We start from the raw sequence: 19,323 nt of genomic DNA, 5'->3' as shown, positions 1-19,323 counted from the left end.
ATGATCCTCATTATCTGAACTAGGTGATACATTGCAACATGTGACACTCTGGGGTAAATGGGGGCCAGAGTGGGGCAAATATTGCTACCCCCAGCAGTAAAACAAAGGAAAGAACTGGGAAGGTCCTTTTGAATAATTACCATCATGCCTGGAGCCTAGTGAATGGGAATTGCTGATGATAATGCTAGTAGACAGGAAAATAAAATCGCAGTTATATGACAGAAGAGGAAGGCAGGCGAACACTTTTTCATAGAGTAGTCGGAGAGGTTTGAAGAAAAAAAAATAGACCTTTTTCACAATGTCCAAAGGTGTCCCCTGGACTACAGTAAATCAATGTTGTGTGGTCTTCTATTGCTAGAGATAAACGTGACACGTGAACCTAGAAACTTAGGGCAAAGTCAAATGGCTTAGTTTGTTCCGGGATAAATTTAATCCCTAGTACTGTCCCTGTTATGCCCCAGACCCCAGATGGGACACCTCTTCCCCTTTCACTCACACTCTGGGCTGCTCATCACCTGACCTGAGGTAGCAAGATAAAGTGAAAGTATCAATAAATGATTTTACAGAACTTCTTAACTGTCCAGAGCCACGATGCTCCATCCAGAAAATGAGCATTACACAGCTGTTATGGTGATTTGTGAAGTCAAATGTACAAAACATACGATGTTATTATCATTTTGACATATTTTGACATTTGACTTAGGCAGTCCTGGGTCCTACCCTTTGATCTAGACTTTATTTGGACATCACTGCCGTTTTTGGTCAAACCAATCTGCTACCACTCCCAAGATAAGCTACATTGCATAGATGACTGCTCTCAATAACATAGAACATAGGTTTTATGTTTGAATAAACTGAGCTTTAGGGACATGAAGTATCTTTCCCACTGGGTGGTTCATCTAGTACATCATGACTTTAAGTTTAGTTTTCCTGATGATATTTATCATTTTTCCACTGTACTATTATGCCTAAGTAGGAGCCAGTATGGATAAACCACATGTTCGATGCAATCCTTTGAACAGTATATTAAAGAAGGCATATGTTAGTATGCTCGTGTGGACTGCAGGAAATGGAAATGAAGCTAGGCTTGCAAGTATAGATACCCCATAGGAAACAAAGAAGGCGGCGTTTCTTAAGGGCGAAAAACCCTCAGCCTAAGAATATTTTAGGAGAGTGTCTTCATCGGAGTTGTCTTGAGGAGTGGTGAAAATCATGATAGAGGATTAGGAGAATTAATAAGCATTATATACGCATTATTTCATTTAACTCTCCCCATAATCCTATAAGAGAGGAATTATTATTTTGATCTTATAAGTGAGAAAACTGAGGCTCAGAGAGACTCAAGTTCACACTGGCAGAGATTGTTTTTTTTAAAGATTTTATTTATTTATTCATGAGAGACACACAGAGAGAGAGAGAGGCAAAGACATAAGCAGAGGGAGAAGCAGGCTCCATGCAGGGATCCTGATGTGGGACCTGATCCTGGGACTCCAGGATCATACCCTGGGCTGAAGCCAGGCGCTAAACCGGTGAGCCACCCAGGGATCCCCTGGTAGAGATTTCTTAAAAACAAATGTGTAACAGTACTGTCTGCTAGACAACGGTCTAAGGTATTTATAAATACAAAGTGACTTAACGCTTGTAGCATGGTTATAGGTATGTGTTATATCTCCAGTTTACAGTGATATTCCCAGCAGCTGCTAGAGTCAGAGTCCACGTACTTGGCCATGATGTTATGCTGCTTGGTAAGCAGAGGAGCTAGAACCCGTGTCCATCTCAGTCTGACCTCAGGGGACACACTCCAACAAACTAAGCTATACATGCAATGAAAGCTCATCAGAAAAGCATGAAATAGTTGATTTAGATGACCTATGACTGGAAGATTAGGGAGGTAATGAAGGCTCATCAAAAAAAGTATGAAAGTAGTTGATTTAGATGACCTATGACTGGAAGACTTAAGGAGGTAAAAATGATGAAATATTTTGCATCAGAGTGTGAAACAGAAGTTAAACAAATATAAATAGCCTCCATCTAGTTGCATCTTGATTTTCATGCCGTAATAGTAACAATAATAATGTCATGATTGCAGACTTACAATGTTTCAGGTACCAAAAAAGTGTTTTTGTCTTTTTCCTCAATGAGTTCACAAACAACTTAGAATGGGAACATTTCTTACCATTTTCCAAAGGAGGAAACTGAAATAAAGGGGAATTAAATAATTTGCCCGAGGTCACACAGCTAGCGATGGTTGGTGGATTTGTGCCCAAACACCCAGGCAACATCCCAGAAGTCTCATGCTAACAGCCCTGTACTCCTACCCCACATGGCCATGATCATGAGTCCCAGGAGTGCCCTGGGCTCTAGGCATAAAAACCATGAAGGAGGCATGCTTCTCCCCTCAGTATACACAGACTTTCTTTTAACTAATGTCTGTCTGTGAAAATAATTCCCCATTTTTTAAATTCAAAATACATGAAAATATCTCAACCAGCAGGGAAAAAAAGTATTTATAATGTGGATGAAACTGGGCACTTTCAGGATTGGAAGTGAACTCCCAGAAAGTAATCATAAAGAGAGTAATGCTTTGTAATTCAATATTTGCATCTGTTCTGTACCCTGAATGAGTGGAAATCATAGCCTTTTCGTATTAGAAGATATTTTCCCAAACAATAGCCACATAGTATTAACCAGCCTCTAAATACACATATACATGGTACATGAATATATACATGTACATACACTAGTACAATCTTTAGGGACCATTTTTCTAATTTCTACATCTGAGTAGTAACCATTATAACAAAGAAAAAGCTATAATTTAATTGAATTCTGTTAAAAGTAAAGTGCAAATTCTCCATTTCTACTAACGTAGGACTCCTTCCTTTAGACTAAAATGTTTCTTTTCCTTATCACTCAGTCAGTGTAACTTTTATTTCAGTTGTAATAATAGCTCTAAGTGCTGCATTGCCAGGTTAACTCAGGGAACATGCATGAGAACATTCCTGTCAGCTCCTCTTGGCTTCCTACAGTAAGTATTGCAGGGTGACCCAGTGGTCTCCCCCCCTCTGTGTTTCTCATGGTCTCCAATACCGTTAAGATTTTCTGAATCTGATTTTTATCCACACAAAGTAGGAAGGTAAGGGAGTTGGTAGGACAAAAGACTGACAAAACAAGCTGAGGGTTAAGATGGTAAGAGTTGGTGAAGGAAAAAAAAAACTGTAATAAACTGCGCAGCTCAAGAGCACACAGTGCTCTGGTGGCAGAGGAAATCACATGAACACTAAATGGAAACAATACGATAGGGACACCTGGGTGGCTCAGTGGTGGAGCATCTGCCTTTGGCTCAGGTGGTGATCCAGAGCCAGGGATCCTGGGATCCAGTTCTACATTAGGTTCCCATGGGGAGCCTGCTCCCTCTATGTCTCTGCCTCTCTGGGTCAATCATGAATAAATAAATTTTTAAAATCTAAAAAAAAAAAAAAAAAAGTTGTTTCATTCTAACATTTCTTTTCAATTGGTCACTTATCACTGCTTATTATCATGAATTCCTAGCCTAGGAGGAAAAATTAACGAGTCACATTTTGTTGCATTGGATTGTATCCTGATGGTCCAATACAGGTTTGGGGAAAGTGATTGCCACTTTCTGATCATCAGACCACTTATTTTTATTAAAAAGAAACCAAACAGGGATCCCTGGGTGGCGCAGCGGTTTGGCGCCTGCCTTTGGCCCAGGGCGCGATCCTGGAGACCCGGGATCGAATCCCACATCGGGCTCCCGGGGCATGGAGCCTGCTTCTCCCTCCGCCTGTGTCTCTGCCTCTCTCTCTCTCTCTGTGACTATCATAAATAAATAAAAAATTAAAAAAAAAAAATTTAAAAAAAAAAGAAACCAAACACATGTGGAGTTCCGTGTTTCTTCTGTTTGCAAGGTTGAGGTCGTGTGTACACTCTGCGGGCGCCTCGGGGCTGGAGGCCCCAGGTGGACCCTTGGTGCCAGCAGCAGAGCAACCTTGCACACTGGGTTTCTGCAACTTTCTCAAAGTACGGCCCTTGTGCAACGTTCTGACACCGCGAATTTGAAGTCTCTGTGCATGGTGACTTGCCAGAAAATTTAAAATGTTAAATAATCTCTCAAACTTGCCCTAGAAACTCAAGTTGGCTTATTAAAGTTTTTTTTCCCCTGTTTGAAAAACTTCTTTGTTTCACTAACGGCAAATCTCTTGTGTTTTGTAACGTTGTTATTGAACAAGTTTAATGATTTGCTGAGGACCTCATCTAGAGGCATTACCAAGCAGCTCGAGATTAGAAACGTATGGTGGTGGAGGCTCTCCTAGAATAAATGAAAATATTTTATTCAGCTACCGAGAAGGGTCTCCAGAGATCAAATTAGAAGCTAGCTGTGAAGGGAGATGTTTAGGCATGCTCTGGAATTATTTATCAGCATTTTCTGCTTGTGTGAGAATAAGCAGACATTAAGTTTAAATTAAACAAAGAGGGAAAGAAAACAGGTTTTTTTTTTTCAGTAATTTGACTGCTAATGATATTTCTGAATTATTCTCAGCTTAATAGTTTAAGTAATTTGCAATGATAATAATTGTTCCTGCTAAAGCTCCGATAGTGTCAATTTTTTTTCTTTTTGCCAAGATTAACCCCCTTAAAAACCTTTAATGGCCAGATTAAATTGCAAATTTATTGGGGGCTCTGTTAATTTTTAAATTTGTTTTCTTCTTGACATTTCTTTTAATTTAATTTAATTTTATTACATTCATCAACAATTTGAGAAACTAACTTAAAAGTCCATTAAAGAGGAATAAATGTTCTCTATGTTGCACTTGTTTGTCTTTATTTATAATGAGGCTGAGCTTGTAGATAGGCCAAAGGCAGCTTAATTATTACTTTCAACATTAATGTGCTTTTCCCATGCACTCATTCAAAATAAGTATGCTTTTAGGGTTTTGGGAAAGAAAGAAATTGTTAACACGGGGTTGAAATCGTCCCTTAAAATAATTAAATAAATAAAACAGACCGTATTCCGAATTACCACAGAGGACTGTATTTTAAATAACATTTGGGTGATGAACTTGTGCTAAAAGCAATTAAACTTTGTTCTTGAAAGAAGACTGCATGTTATTACAAATAATTGGTAATTGAAAATATTTTCATGTGAAATGCAGCAGGTTAATAACCTAGAAACTAAAACCCCAAGTGCTGTGACTGCTTTTCATATTGAGGAAATGTAAATATAAAGGCCGACATTTCGTCAGCCAGTAAATTGTCTTTCTCGTGTCCTCAAAGAAGTCACTCTATCAATCATCTACATGGAAATGAGCAGGACCACGAAAGCTCCCCTCCACAGTCTCTGTTTCACAAGTCAAGTGTTTGACGGAAGCCCCTGCTCCTGGGAACTCGTGTTGTATTTTTGAATGTTCTGCGTTCATATTAACTTTTTAAAAGGATTTGGTTGTCTGTTCTCAAATCATTTCCATTAACTTATTCCATTGTGACTTAAATTGTACCTTAAAGTTTAAAAAGGAGTGAAAAGGTAAAAAAAAAAAAAAAAAAAAGAGAGAGAGAGAGAGAGAGAGAGAGAGCTAAAGTGAACTGAGGACTTGATAAAACATAATCCTTTCCTGGCAGGAGGAAAACATTAACATTCAGAAAAACAAGCAAATACATGCATACATATACACATGTATACGTGTAAACGTGCGCATGTATAGTGTGTGTGTGCATATATATAAATATATGTGAATGATATATTCTCTGTGTTATTTGAGAAGGAGAGTTCATTTGGTGTAAATTTCTTCTTAATCTGAAACGTCACAAATGTTAATGACTTTTATACACTTTTGTGTAACCCTCTCCTAACACTTTCAGTGCTCAGGAATCCAATAATTACAAGATGAAGTATTAAAACAGTCAAGAAGTCAATGCAGTGCTGTAAATTAAATGAGAAAAAGTACTCATTTACTGACACAAAGGAGGGGAACAATTCAAATAATAGACATTATTAGTAGAAATTTAGCAAATGCCTTCATCTTCATTTAAAAAAAAATATTCCCAGATATTATTTACATTTAGACCTGTTTGTGTTTTCACCTAATTGCTTATTTTCCTGAAATGCCAGATATTGATTTTTTAAATAATTTTTGGGTAATAGTGACCAAAGTCCCTCAGATTCCCCTTAAACACATATTTCTGATTATGTCTTCTTCACAACTACATAATTGATATGTTAGCTCTTTCTCAAGTATAAAGAATCGCTTTGCAGCATTCTCATAGGTAGTGACAACCACTTTCCAATATTTTTCTACTTTTCTATAATTTATTGCATGGCTTTCTTCTTTGTCTCATTTCTTATCATGGTTCCTGATGTTTCAATAAGGGCCTAGAAATTTTAAAAAGGCTACATTCTTATTCATGATATAATTGATGAACCATATGTGTGTGTACCACCACTAACTGGGCAGTATTGGTGAAGGCTGGCCTTGAAAAGCCCTTGTCCTGGATAAAAGTTGGAGAGAGACGTTTACTGATGTTAAAGATTGTGTTTTTTTTTTTATTTTGAATCCTTAGAGGTGAGTTATTCTTCTACATGATAATCTTTCTAAAACACATGTCTGTGTGTCTAATTTATAAGCTGCCAATCCTCTCCTCTTCCCTATCTAGATTCCGTGGTCCACTTTTTCAACATCTCCTTAGTTTCTTTCCACTATATTTAGTTCATCATATCTCAGGATTTTTCAACACATCTACATGGAGAAGTCCCTCCCTCTTTTGATCCAACTGTCCATCTTATCCATATCTGCATCTTGGATATGAGGATTAGGGGTGGGGTGGGAATCATACAGTCTAGCTGATTGGTGTCCTTTTAGTTAATTTGCCTCTCCACACTTGTATTTTCTTCAACTTATATCTTCTCCAGTCTCCTCAAGTATCTGGGCCCATGATTTTGCCCCTTATTTTGACAGATGAATGGAGTACTGCTCCATATAAATCAGTATTAGGGAACTCTCTCTACCTCTCATTGCTAAACCACAAGCCTCCCTTCCTCCCTCCCTCCCTCCCTCCCTTCCTTCCTTTTTTCTTTCCTTCTTTCCTTCCTTCTTCCTTCTTTCCTTCCTTCCTTCCCTTCTATTACAATTGAGGGTGTGTCCATCCTTGAGTTGAAAAATAATCCTTTTATATCTGCTTCAGATATCCACCCTTTCTGCCTTTCTCAGAAACCTGAACCCCTTCACCCATTCTATGGACTTCTACACTTTGGCATTTCAATATACTGAGAACTCTTTCATTTTAAAACACAGACAAGCAAATAAATAAATAAATAAGTAAGTAAGTAAGTAAGTAAGTAAGTAAGTAAGTAAGTAAGTAAGTAAATAAATAAATAAATAAATAAATAAATATCTTTCTCTTCCTCCAGTACCGCCAGCTACAATTCTACTTCTCTCCCGTAAATGTTTTCACATAGTTCTCATCTGCATGCTGCCCCCATTTTCCTCACTTCCCCTTCATTCCTCCAGATAGTGGAACACTCCACAGAAAGGGTGCTCTCACCAGAATCCCTACTGACTGGTTACACTAAACTTCATGGACACTTCTAAGTCCTCATGCTACTTCATCCCTGGGCACCATTTGGAAAATTTACCCCAGAGTTGAGCAGTTGGGACAAAGACTGCATGACTCACAAAGCCTAAATTACCTACTATCTGACTTTTTGCAGAAAAAGTTTGTCAACATCTCCTAAATTGCATTTCCTTTTTTTTTTTTTCCAGAAAAAGTATCTCTTTAGCTACTACAATGTGGTCTCCTGACTAGGTTTCACTTTTTACTAGAACTTTTTAATGTTCATGCTTATCTAGGTTACACCTTGAGTCTTATCTTATTCTACATGGTTCTCTGAAGGATTCCATCTGCAGCTATGGGATCTTCCCGTACTAGCCGATTATACATTGATAACTCTCAAATATGTAAATCAAGGTTAGACATCTCCTCTGAGCATCAGAAATATATAACCTACTGCAAAGATTTTTCTACTTAGATTATCTTCTAAGCTTCTAAAATTAAACAAACACATAATTGAGCATATCCTCTGATCTACCCTTCAACCTGTCATTTTTTGTCCTGCTGAGTTAGTTGAGTCATACACTAAGGTTTCATAATGGCTTCCTCTTGTCTTTTGTATCCAACTTATCAGAATATGTTTCAAGTTCTCATCATACTTCAGATCATCTAATCTCTGATATGAATTATTTAAAAAGCCAACTACTGTCCTTTTTGCCTAGTCTTGTCAATCTCAGCAGTGTTCATGAATCAGCATATATTCTCTCTTGTCCCTATACCTCTCCACATCCTTCTACCCTACCTTACACACACATACATACACACCCACATACTTCAGCTGGCTAGCTTCAGATTCAGGCTTCGGTTTGTCCTCAAAGATTTCACTGTCCTCCATAAATTCCTCTAGACTATGTTATTGTGTCTTTTTGTTTCCCAACTTCTCCACACTTCCCCTTGTCATAGTATTTTTCATATTTCATTCCATTCACTACGTATTCTAAGCCCATGATGTACAGAGATTATGGCAATCTTCTTCACCATGGTCTATTCAGCAAGCTGTACCATATTTGGCTTAAACACACAATAATCTTAATTGAACGAATCCTAAGCTTTTCTCAATTTGGAAAATCATTCATATTAAACATGATTCCTGAAATGGCTAATGACTTTTTAAATAATGTAATACTATGAGTAACATTTATTTCAGTTCTTGCCTATAGTTCTTAGAAGACCCTATCTGTCATCTCATGCCACTCATCAAAATGGCCAATTGTGAATGTAAGCAATGCTGGTCTGTGTCTCTTGCAGAAGAAATACCTTTATCCATGGATCCTCTTTCCTTTGTCAAGGCTTACATATAGGATTTTTATATACAGAAAAGAGTAATTAGCTGCTTTGCAATGTGCTGCTGGGCAATATGATGCTATGACAAAAGTGTCACCAAGTACAAATTTGAAAACAGTAAGTTTGCTTTTTCAAAAGCAGCATGGCTTGTATAATCACTATATTTTGCATTTTTAAATATGGTTGTCTTTAATTAATGTATGTTTCACAAATGAAACATATTGTTTTATGAGTGTTAGAAGTATAATCAATGAAACAATTACCATACAGTGTAACATAAAGTCAAGGGGAATATTTAATAAAAAATAATTTATCAATCAATCAGAAGGGCTAACAGTAATGGATTTCTCCTCTACATAGGAAACTTACATATTGTTATAGTATCCCTTATCATCTAAATGGGTTTCCTTTAAGCAGAAAGAATTCTAAGCCAAAGACTATTCCTCACTGGTAAAACGCAGGTCATTTCATGTTACAGATTTATAAGACAAAAACATCTTTGTTTTTCCAATTTTTATGGTTTATCCAATTTTTATGACTAAATTTAAAACCTGGCAAAAGAAGGACATGTAATAAAAACTGGGGCACACTCCTCACAGTAACCAAGTGAATAGATCTCCTGTACAGCTTCTTATTGATAATGAATTCTCCATTTACTAGGGGAGACAGAGTGAAGCATTTCTTGGCAAATTATATTCTCTTCTGTGCTGCTGCCAAATGAAATACTCGAACAAGTGCAATCCCACATCCTACACTTGATGCGAGTCTAATGTCACTATATTTGGAATGAAACATTGCTCAAAAGTTGGTAACAAAAATGTTTTTGTTTTTAACAGGTCTCAACTGTTTCTCTTCTCCTTCATTTCTTGCAAAAACTGTGCCTCAGACTCTTACAGAAAGAATCTGAAGAGAGTCATTTTCCATTTCCACATCAAGTCTTTGTCTACGAATAACCAGGTTAGAGGTATCTATTAAGAAGAGGCCCCAAGCCTGGAAACATATTTTATCATTGTGGTTTTAATTCATAGAAGACATTTCAGGAAATGTTTTGCATCCAAATGACAGAGAAAAGGAAACAAAAAATTCATCATATTAATCCCAGGTTTCTGCCAGCAGAGTAGCAAAGCATTTGAGGAATCCCAGCACAATGGGTGTGCCAAAAGATAGCCTCAAAGTGATGATGTGTGCATATTTATGGCAATATTCAAACTGTTTCCAGTTTGACTTTTCTTGTATACTGATTTTATAGCACCAGTGCTCACCTCAGGAAACATCATCTCTTCTTCCTTTTTCCTGTTATACAAAACCAAAGTTCTTCTGCTTGGCTTCCAGAGCTCCTATGCTCTGATCTGATGCAGCCCTTCCTTTATCCCATAGAATGCTTCAGTGTCACAAGAACAGGCCATGAATTGGAATGAAATAAAAAAAAAAGTAGATGTGGGGTACCTAGTCATAATTGGAAAAGCATGCCCTTAGGAAACAGGGAAATTTGAACTTAATCCCAGCTCAACCATTTAGTAGGATTAACTCCTTCTAAATAAGACGCCACAACCCTTAAAATGGCAATACTTAACTGAAGCAGATGCCGTTGCTAAGTAAGAAAACATCTTCCTCAATCCTCTCACCTGTCTTTACTACCGGAAACGGTCAGGACCCCCTTTCCCAGACACTTTCACAGCACAGGGTAGCTATGCAAATGGATCTGCATGTACTATATTAATAGAAACCTGCTTGGTGGCTCATGGGGAAACTTTTATTTCCCTTATCCTAGAGGTAGATGTCCCTGACTTCTCTCACTTTGTTTTATTATTGCTTTGACCATGGATGCACTACCTGAGCAAGAGTAGTCATATTTTGACCAAGAAGATATCAGGAGATAGATTGCTAGGGATGGGGTCAAAATAGAATCACAGAAAGAAACAGCATTTATTATCTTATTGAATTGCTACCATAGCATTGTTTCTCATATAATTCGATTTTAAGTTATATGATAAAAATAACATCTTATTTTTTAATAACCATAATTCAGAGTCAGTTACTTACAGCCATACTAGCACACATATTCTTTACTCAAGGCACACTTAATGTCTTGGTAATTTCATTACAGCACCTTCAGACCAAAAGAAACATCTAAGTTTCTTTTTATTAGTCAAGTTCTATTTATTAGTTAAGTCCAGAAATGTAATATATACTTGTATCCTAAAAACTTAGTTCTTATTGGGCATAGCACAACTTCTTAAACTTTGGAATCAAAAGTTTGATTCCAAAGGTGGTGGATACTGCTACCATCACTTCCTGCTCCACATGACATTTTGCTTAACACTTTATTTTTATTATAGTAACCACTAAAAATCCAGATTTACAAAGATATGATGTCAGAGAACGATATGATGTCACTATAGCAATCTAATGTCCAAACTGTGAACCATCTTGAGATACTGGTTTGTACAGTGACCAAGTGATGTCACTGTATTTTTCTAGAGAATCATTGCCCTTTGCCTTTGTGAGCTTGCCTTCACATGCCATTTGAGACTCACAGCCATAAGTTCCAGATACGTTGTGATAATAAAAAGAGATAATACACGTAAATACTAAGTGCCACTAGCTAGCATATAATACATCAGCAATTAACTGTAGATGTTAGTAGTAGTAGTATAGTTCTCATCAAATTTTGGACACACTGTCATGAGTGTCTCCCCATAAACAAATAATTTCAATCTATGAGTATAGGAAATACACTATTCTTTGTTCCGTGCCCTGAACAATACATAGCATCAAATTAGAAGCATGGTTTTTGATGGATTCCACATATGCAGACACATATCGCTGTAAAAATGAAAGCAGCTGCTGGGAGACAGGGATCCAGTATGACAATCAAAGTACAATATTACATTTCACAATATATGCAAATATCGAATCATACGTTGTACACCTGAAACTAATGTTATGTGTCAATTGCATCTCCATTTTAAAAATACCATACCGCAATGAGAATACTACCCTAAGCTTATTGGCCACTAAGAATTCCGCCATAATGCCTATTCCCAAGTATCTCCTGGTGGCCTGGCACTTACGAGAAGCTTGAAATAGAAAAATGAATAAATGTATGAAACATTCCTAGTCTTCACTGATCCCATATTCAATTCAGCCCAAATTTACCATTTCAGGGTTGGATTTACCATTCTGCAATCACTCTCCATTAGAAAGAGAATTCCTACTAGTGTTTTAATTCTCACTTGCCCTGTTTATGTTCTTTACAACAAAGTTCAAGTGTGGTTTGCCCCAGTACAAGAAAACACCAGAAACCCTATGGGCTCTTCATTCAGTGTGAATGATATTTCCTTCAACCTTGGTTTGTTGAACTTAAGCTCAACGACCAACCTCTTTCTCAGATAATAGGTCTCTTCCAACATCGGGAACTGAAGGCCAAGTCTTTGTTTTTCCAAGCTAAATTCTTGCTGCTGTCAACTGAACAAGATGTCTCAGTTGTCCAAATACTTCAAGTTTAATGACTCCAGGAAATAACAGTCTATCTCACCCAAAAGGTTCAAGATCATATTTTAGATAATATGAACCAAAGGTTCATATTATGGTTTAATGTGAACCAAAGGTCAATTTCCTTGGAGGCGTGAGATGTTGAGAAACAGAAGTCTCTACATGCCAAGGTCACTATTTGCTTGGAGAACTTCAAGGCATTTCCTGATGTATTAGGAGATAAATTAGACTACTTCCAAAGAAGCCTGGAAACCACAGTTTTGAAGACTAGCTAAAAAGATTGTGTCAGGCGACAAAGCCATTGGCTTCTGGGAAGCAAAAACATTAGGAGGCCCAACCAGTGGGATATGTAGCAATGAGACAACCAGTGGGATATGTAGCAATGAAAAAAAGGTTGGTCCTATCTGTGAGGAAGCACTGTGTAAGCAGTGAGGCCCACAACAGTGGTCAATGATGCAGGGTGATCATAAACTGCAACCCTACTCTCACCCAGGTCAGAAGTACATGTAACCCCCGCAGGAAGTACCATAGAAAAGAGAGATATTCAGGCCTACAAAATGTAATCCCCTTTTCAGCATTTTCAAATATAAACAATAAAACTCCATATGAACTTATTACCTTCATAGGCAAATCACTCTCTCATCTGAAATTAATAGCTTATATGAGCATAGCAAGTAATTCAAGCAGCTAAAAATAGATATTGTTCATTTCTTGCTTCTTCCATCTTTTGGTTCCTTCCGAATGGAAATTCCTCCCCCCCCCCATTCCTTCTTTCTTCCTTTAATATCATCCCTTCCCCATAATTTAAGAATAAAAATGCTGGCAACTGGAGGCTTAAATTATGCCACGGAATTTGCTTTGTGCGACTTGCAAATCCTGCCATTTCCCAAGGACTATCATACATAACTCTTTGCACACGAGTTTCTCAAGACACTTGTCTCAATAGCTTGTGTACTGCGAGGTGCAAGATGCATTTGATTGTTTGTTTGTTTGTTTATTTATTTATTTATTGGATCAAATTTTAATACTATGCTATTTGATACTAGGCCAAATAACACATTAACTTTGTGTGTGTGTGTGTGTGTGTGTTTTAATTTCTTACAATTAGAATGAAGTGTGACAACTTAATTAAAATTCACATGAAGAACTAATGAACAGTAAGCCAAATCAGTAGCTTAGAAATCCTGGATACCATATGTATTAGTCATTCTGTAACCAGGCTGACCCATCGTCTTCTATTTCTTCATCTGTGAGTTGGCAAAATAACCTCTTCCGCTCACCTGCTTTAAAGTGTGGATTAATAAGACAAAACTTGCTGTGGGGTCAAAGTGTACTAAATAAGTGCTGTAATTTTCAAGGACAATAATATGGGTATTTGTGTCATACACAGTAATGGAAAGGAAATTATTTACTCTGGGGACCCCGGCTACATTATCCTTAAATTATTTGCATCCTGATAAATGATTAGCATGCCAATGAGTACGTATTCCCCAAAGAGCTTTTCTAAAGGATTCTCTCTAGTTTTCCTATCAGGTGTATATGTGTCACCATCCGACAACAGAAATGTGGAACTTCAAAAGGTCTGTGAAGAGAGTTCTCCCTTTTTCCCATTGTAATATTCTTTTGGAGGATCAGTGAGTGTTTTACTTTACACTTGCCAGCTTGTTGCCAATGAGTTCTTCTCAACTGTGTAAGTTTTTTCACCCATTTATATATTTGTTGATTTATTTTACTTCTTCCAAGCTTATTGCCACCATTACCTTCCTCAGTGTGAGCCAAGGATCCTTTCTCTCCCTTGCTGGAATGACATAAAGATTCAGTCCCCTGATAGAAGATGAAAAAATATTCTCAGATTTTTTTTTTCCTCCCCACTCCAGTGTTTTGCATTTGACTTTTATCCATAGGCAACCAAAAAGGGAAAACAGAAGTTGAAAACTCTTCTTTAGATTGTAAATAAGGTTTTGCCTCTGAGTGAATTTTAATTCTTCTGTTCTTTTCTCCCATAATGTTCATGATTCTGATCTCCACAGAGATAGTATTCCCAATGTCTACCTGGATTCAGCTGCTGCACTGAGGGCACACATTTGATCTGAGATTCTGCAGACAGATATTGCAAATAAAAATAAGCGGATCCTCTCCAGGGTGTTCTTACACTAGCTAAAATATGACTTGAAAGGTTAGTGGGGAAGGGGTTTGTTCCCAAAGGGAGAGGCTGTTTCCCCACACTTGCTTGTTGGAGGATGAGTACGCTAATTGGAAAACTAGAAGTTCTGGGGGATTTGCAAGTGGAACAGGTGAAAATGTAACTGGTGATAATTAAAGGCTAATTATCTTCAACCCACAATTGGCCACAGGAGGTTATTCTGAGCCACTTAAAAAAAAGAGCCTGAGAGAAGGAGAGAAAGAAAAGAGAAAGAGAAAGAGAAAGCCATACAAAAAATATATATACAATCCTTTTATACACCCCTGCCATTAACTATAGATAAGGATTGAACCTGTGTAGTCATTGATGGTTGATACCTACCTCACCACCTCCTCCCAGTCACCCCCCCCAAAATTTGTCTTAAGGATTGGTCCATCTTACATCAGCATTAACAGGATTTACCCAGTTTAAAATTCACCTGTTGATTAGAAAATAGATACTCCTCTGCTATCCTGAAGAGAACAATTTCCGACATGAAGAGTCATTGTATTAACTCTTCTGGAAAACCCAGGAATACAAAATGATTCCATGGATCTCCTTTTTAACGATGGTTTGTGGAGCACCAAGGTCCAGAGACCTCCCGCCCCCCTCCAGCTGCATTTGGTTTTACTTAGACACTTCAGTGTTAGAAGAGATTCCAGAAAATCTTCTCTAAGAAGCTCCACAGTTGTGTTAGGTGGTAAGAGGAGGAACACAGACCAAGAGGAAAGGATTGGCAGAAACTTCATTCCAGAAGACATGGCCTTGTGAATGTTCCTCTTGCAGTGTGGTGGCACACGACAGATCCCTTACACTGTTGCTTCCTCCTCGGCATCTAAGCCAGCAGGTACCCTGCTTATCCTCTCTCCTGGAACCTCTTCCCCCATGCACATGACACCCTCAAAACTAAAATGTTTATACAAAGCCCTGCACCTACCCTGACTAAAGTCAAATGATCCAGAAATGAGCACGGATCTAACGTAGGAATATCAGGGACCTCCCAAATTTTTTTTTTTTTCAAAATGAATCTGAGTGACAAAGGTAAACTCTCTCGGGTGGCAGAAAATTGGTAGGATGAAACTCAGAAGCTGTCAACTACTCTTTTCCACTATACGGAAAAAGTCAAAAAATAGTAAGAGAGAATTAGGCTGACAGGAAGAAAGTGACGAGGACTAGAGAAGGAAAAAGTCCTGTTACCTTCTGAGCTCCTAAAATTTTTGATTCCAAGCGCATCTGTGCTCTCTGTAGGGTAGACATTCAATCCTTACCTTTTGACTAAAACAATTCAAGTTAGGATTTGTCATTAGAACTGAAAGACTTCGAATTAATTAAAAATAAAAAATAAAAAAAAAGAACTGAAAGACTTCGAAATGAAGCCACATATAATGAGATATCATTTAGGAATATTAACCAAGGTTTCTTCTTGTATTGGTATTGCCAACCCATACAACTCCTGCCATCAACAGAGCACCCTTTTTTTTGGCTAAGCCCTGATTTATAGTAAAAGAGAAACACACCAAATGGGTTTGGAGAGGTCTAAGAGTAATAGGGATTTATTTCTTGCCACCTTGGTGATGTTTGAAATGACACTATACTATGACATCCAGAGACGTAGTATAGTTATTCTCAAAAACAATCTGGCAGTTCTTAATGAAATTAAATGAGCATTAGCCAACAGTGTCATTTCTTGGCATACACGCCAGATGCACAAGCATGCTGATCAACACTGCTTGTGTTTGCAGGAAACTGGCCACAGCCTAGTTGTTTGTTACTAGGGGAATGGGTAAGCTTAAGTTGAACCATATGAAATTGCTAATATTTGACCATTTTTACTATAAGAAAATATCAGTCTCATACTGTTCAACCTACTAAAATGTGGTAGATATAAATTATGAAGTAGGTAGAAACAAAGAAAATATACTGTATCTTCCTACAGCAACATGAATATACTTTAAAACTTAAAGTTTATGGGGATCCCTGGGTGGCGCAGCGGTTTGGCGCCTGCCTTTGGCCCAGGGCGTGATCCTGGAGACCCGGGATCGAATCCCACGTCGGGCTCCCGGTGCATGGAGCCTGCTTGTGTCTCTGCCTCTCTCTCTCTCTCTCTCTGTGACTATCATAAATAAATAAAAATTAAAAAAAAAACTTAAAGTTTATGTGTATATATATCCATATATATAATCATATATATGGTGAGATTTATATCATAATGCTATTTATAAAAATTTAAAACACATACATGAGAAACAAGAGTGCGGCATGAATGTGGGGAAGCAAAAGAAAGTATGCGACCATGAAGCAAATGCTTAGTCTCCAAGATCAGACGCTTAAAGAGAAGGATAGATTAAAACCTAAAAAGAAAGAAAAGAAAGATCTCAGTGCACTCAAGGAAAGAGAAGTCTCCCAACATCCTTCCTGCTTATTCTTCCAATATAACACACAGCTGGGCCCACCTTACCACATCCTGGTTGATACCAACTTTATCAACTTCTCCATTAAAGCCAAACTTGACTTAGTACAGTCAATGATGGACTGTCTGTATGCCAAGAGTATCCCTTGTATAACTGACTGTGTAATGGCTGAAATTGAGAAACTGGGGCAAAAGTATCGAGTGGCTCTAAGGATTGCCAAGGATCCAAGATTTGAACAATTGCCATAAACACACAAAGGAACCAATGCAGATGACTGTTGGGTACAGAGAGTAACTCAGCACAAGTGTTACATTGTGGCCACAGTTGACCGGGACCTTAAACGAAGGATCCAGAAGATCCCTGGAGTTCCCATCATGTGCATTTCTAACCATAGGTACAACAACATTGAGCGGATGCCAGATGATTATGGAGCCCCTCGGTTCTAATTCTTAAAAGATAGAGTTTTCCTGCCTTCTTCTACCAACTTTTTCTGTTGCCAGTTCATATTAGCAATATGCTATAGTATGAATTATTCTTCTTACCCATTTGCTCTGTTACAAGCTGAGTATGGTTAAATATACTCATTTTTTGATGTTTTGAAATCAGTATTTTGTATCATTTTAAGTATTGTTGCATCTTTCTGTAAATCAGATGATTGTAAAAAACAAAAACAAAAACAAAACACACACACACACACACAAAAGAATACAGTACATGTGTTGCCAGGATAGATACATATATGAGGATATATATCAAATACTATTCACAGAAATGTGGATCTGAGATAACAGAGAAAAATCAAGTATACACAGAAATGTTTTGTAAGGACCAATGATGATAATGTGTCATGGGCAAGAGGGGAATAAGCCCACTCCTCTGAACCTGAGGAGTAATAAGAGCAGGTAACCAGAAAGTCAAGGAAAAAAGAAATAGAGAGAGGAAGGTCCCTGTACCAACATGAGTCCTCATCAAAAAGCAGAAAATGGGAGGAGATGTGCCTAGGAAAAGAAGACCTGAAATAGATCCCCAAGTCTTCCATCGTTCCAGAAAAACATTGGTAATCTTTCCGAATATTTTCCAGGCCTTCTAGAGAGGCTGACGAGATCAAAGTAGCTGAGAGAGGGATACCAGATAAGACAAGGTCCCTTTCTGGTGACTGGGGGTACACTATCGCTGTATGTGGCATGAATCACAGAAGCGATGGCCAGTGTCAGCTGTGGATAGAAGTAGTTGATGCCATAGAAAATGAGACCAATGATTAAAGACCTAACATCATGATTTACATCTCCGCAGAGTCTAGAAGAGGTCAAAGGTTGCTCATCCACATGAAGGTGACTGCATTTTCATTGTCTTCACACCATCCAGTTCATGGGGATTCCATAAACCTTCTAATTTAGATGTATTCTGAGGACAAGTGAGAGAGGGACATCCTTTGTTTTAGTAAAAACCAGAAGTGACTAACACTAATTTTGAGTTTACTTTGGGGATACTTGAGTGAGTCAGAAATAGGGGCTCAAGTTACAAATTATGTTTAGTAATAGAAAAAAAAAAGAAAGTTTAATTTGATTCATCTGTATTTTGACTGACATTTATAATTAATGTATATATAAACATCAGTTTCTCACTACCTAGAACTCATTTAACTATTAAACTTATCTATGAATTGACATTCAAAGCAGCATGGAGATTTTGGCTCTGTATACATTATTTTTGCACTGCAAGGTATCATAGCATGCCAGAAACAATGGTGGAGGTTTCCCTTTAATAGGCACGCCACTGGTATTTCAAAATAAATAATACATTCATTAGAAACTGATATGTCAAAAAGCTAATAATGATTCTTGGCTCATTCTTCACACAGTTTTTTGAGGGGACGAGATGGGGAGAGCATGCTTTGCAGTTGGAGACCAGGAGCTTCACAAACGTGTGCAATGCACTAAAGATGAAAGGAGGCTCCTTTGAATTAATGGCACGGCTCTAACTTGATCTAACTAGAGCAGTATCAGGGCGAGCCAGCAATGTCACCCCCTTTACATTCCATGGCATGTCTACCTTTCACAAAAAGTAGAATTTTCCTCGGGAGAATTCATCCTGCAGGATAGCGGTTCTGAGCCAAATGCACACACTTCAAGGAAGGAGCTAAGGAAAAATTCAGTGCCAAGTGGGAAGTTTGGCTCTTCAAGTATAGTATTTGAAAAAGTAGGTTTGAAGAGAAAAACAAAGGAGCATCGCTAGGAGTACATCATTGATTTGTAAAATTGCGTTGAAGAGTAGAATCCATTTCAATCAAAATTCGAAACTCAACTCTATTAAATAAATAGCCTGACA

The 19,323-nt window shown here is 37.8% G+C and overlaps 1 pseudogene; it reads left to right on the top strand.

Moving 5' to 3' along the window:
• Positions 1 to 16,868: 16,868 nt before the first annotated feature.
• Positions 16,869 to 17,441, top strand: LOC121486505 (annotated as a pseudogene).
• Positions 17,442 to 19,323: the final 1,882 nt, after the last annotated feature.

Source organism: Vulpes lagopus, chromosome 3 (genome assembly GCF_018345385.1).
Source record: "Vulpes lagopus strain Blue_001 chromosome 3, ASM1834538v1, whole genome shotgun sequence".
In the NCBI taxonomy this organism is placed as follows: domain Eukaryota; kingdom Metazoa; phylum Chordata; class Mammalia; order Carnivora; family Canidae; genus Vulpes; species Vulpes lagopus.
Note: the sequence above shows the minus strand (reverse complement) of the source record. Positions and strands in the feature narration are given on the sequence as shown.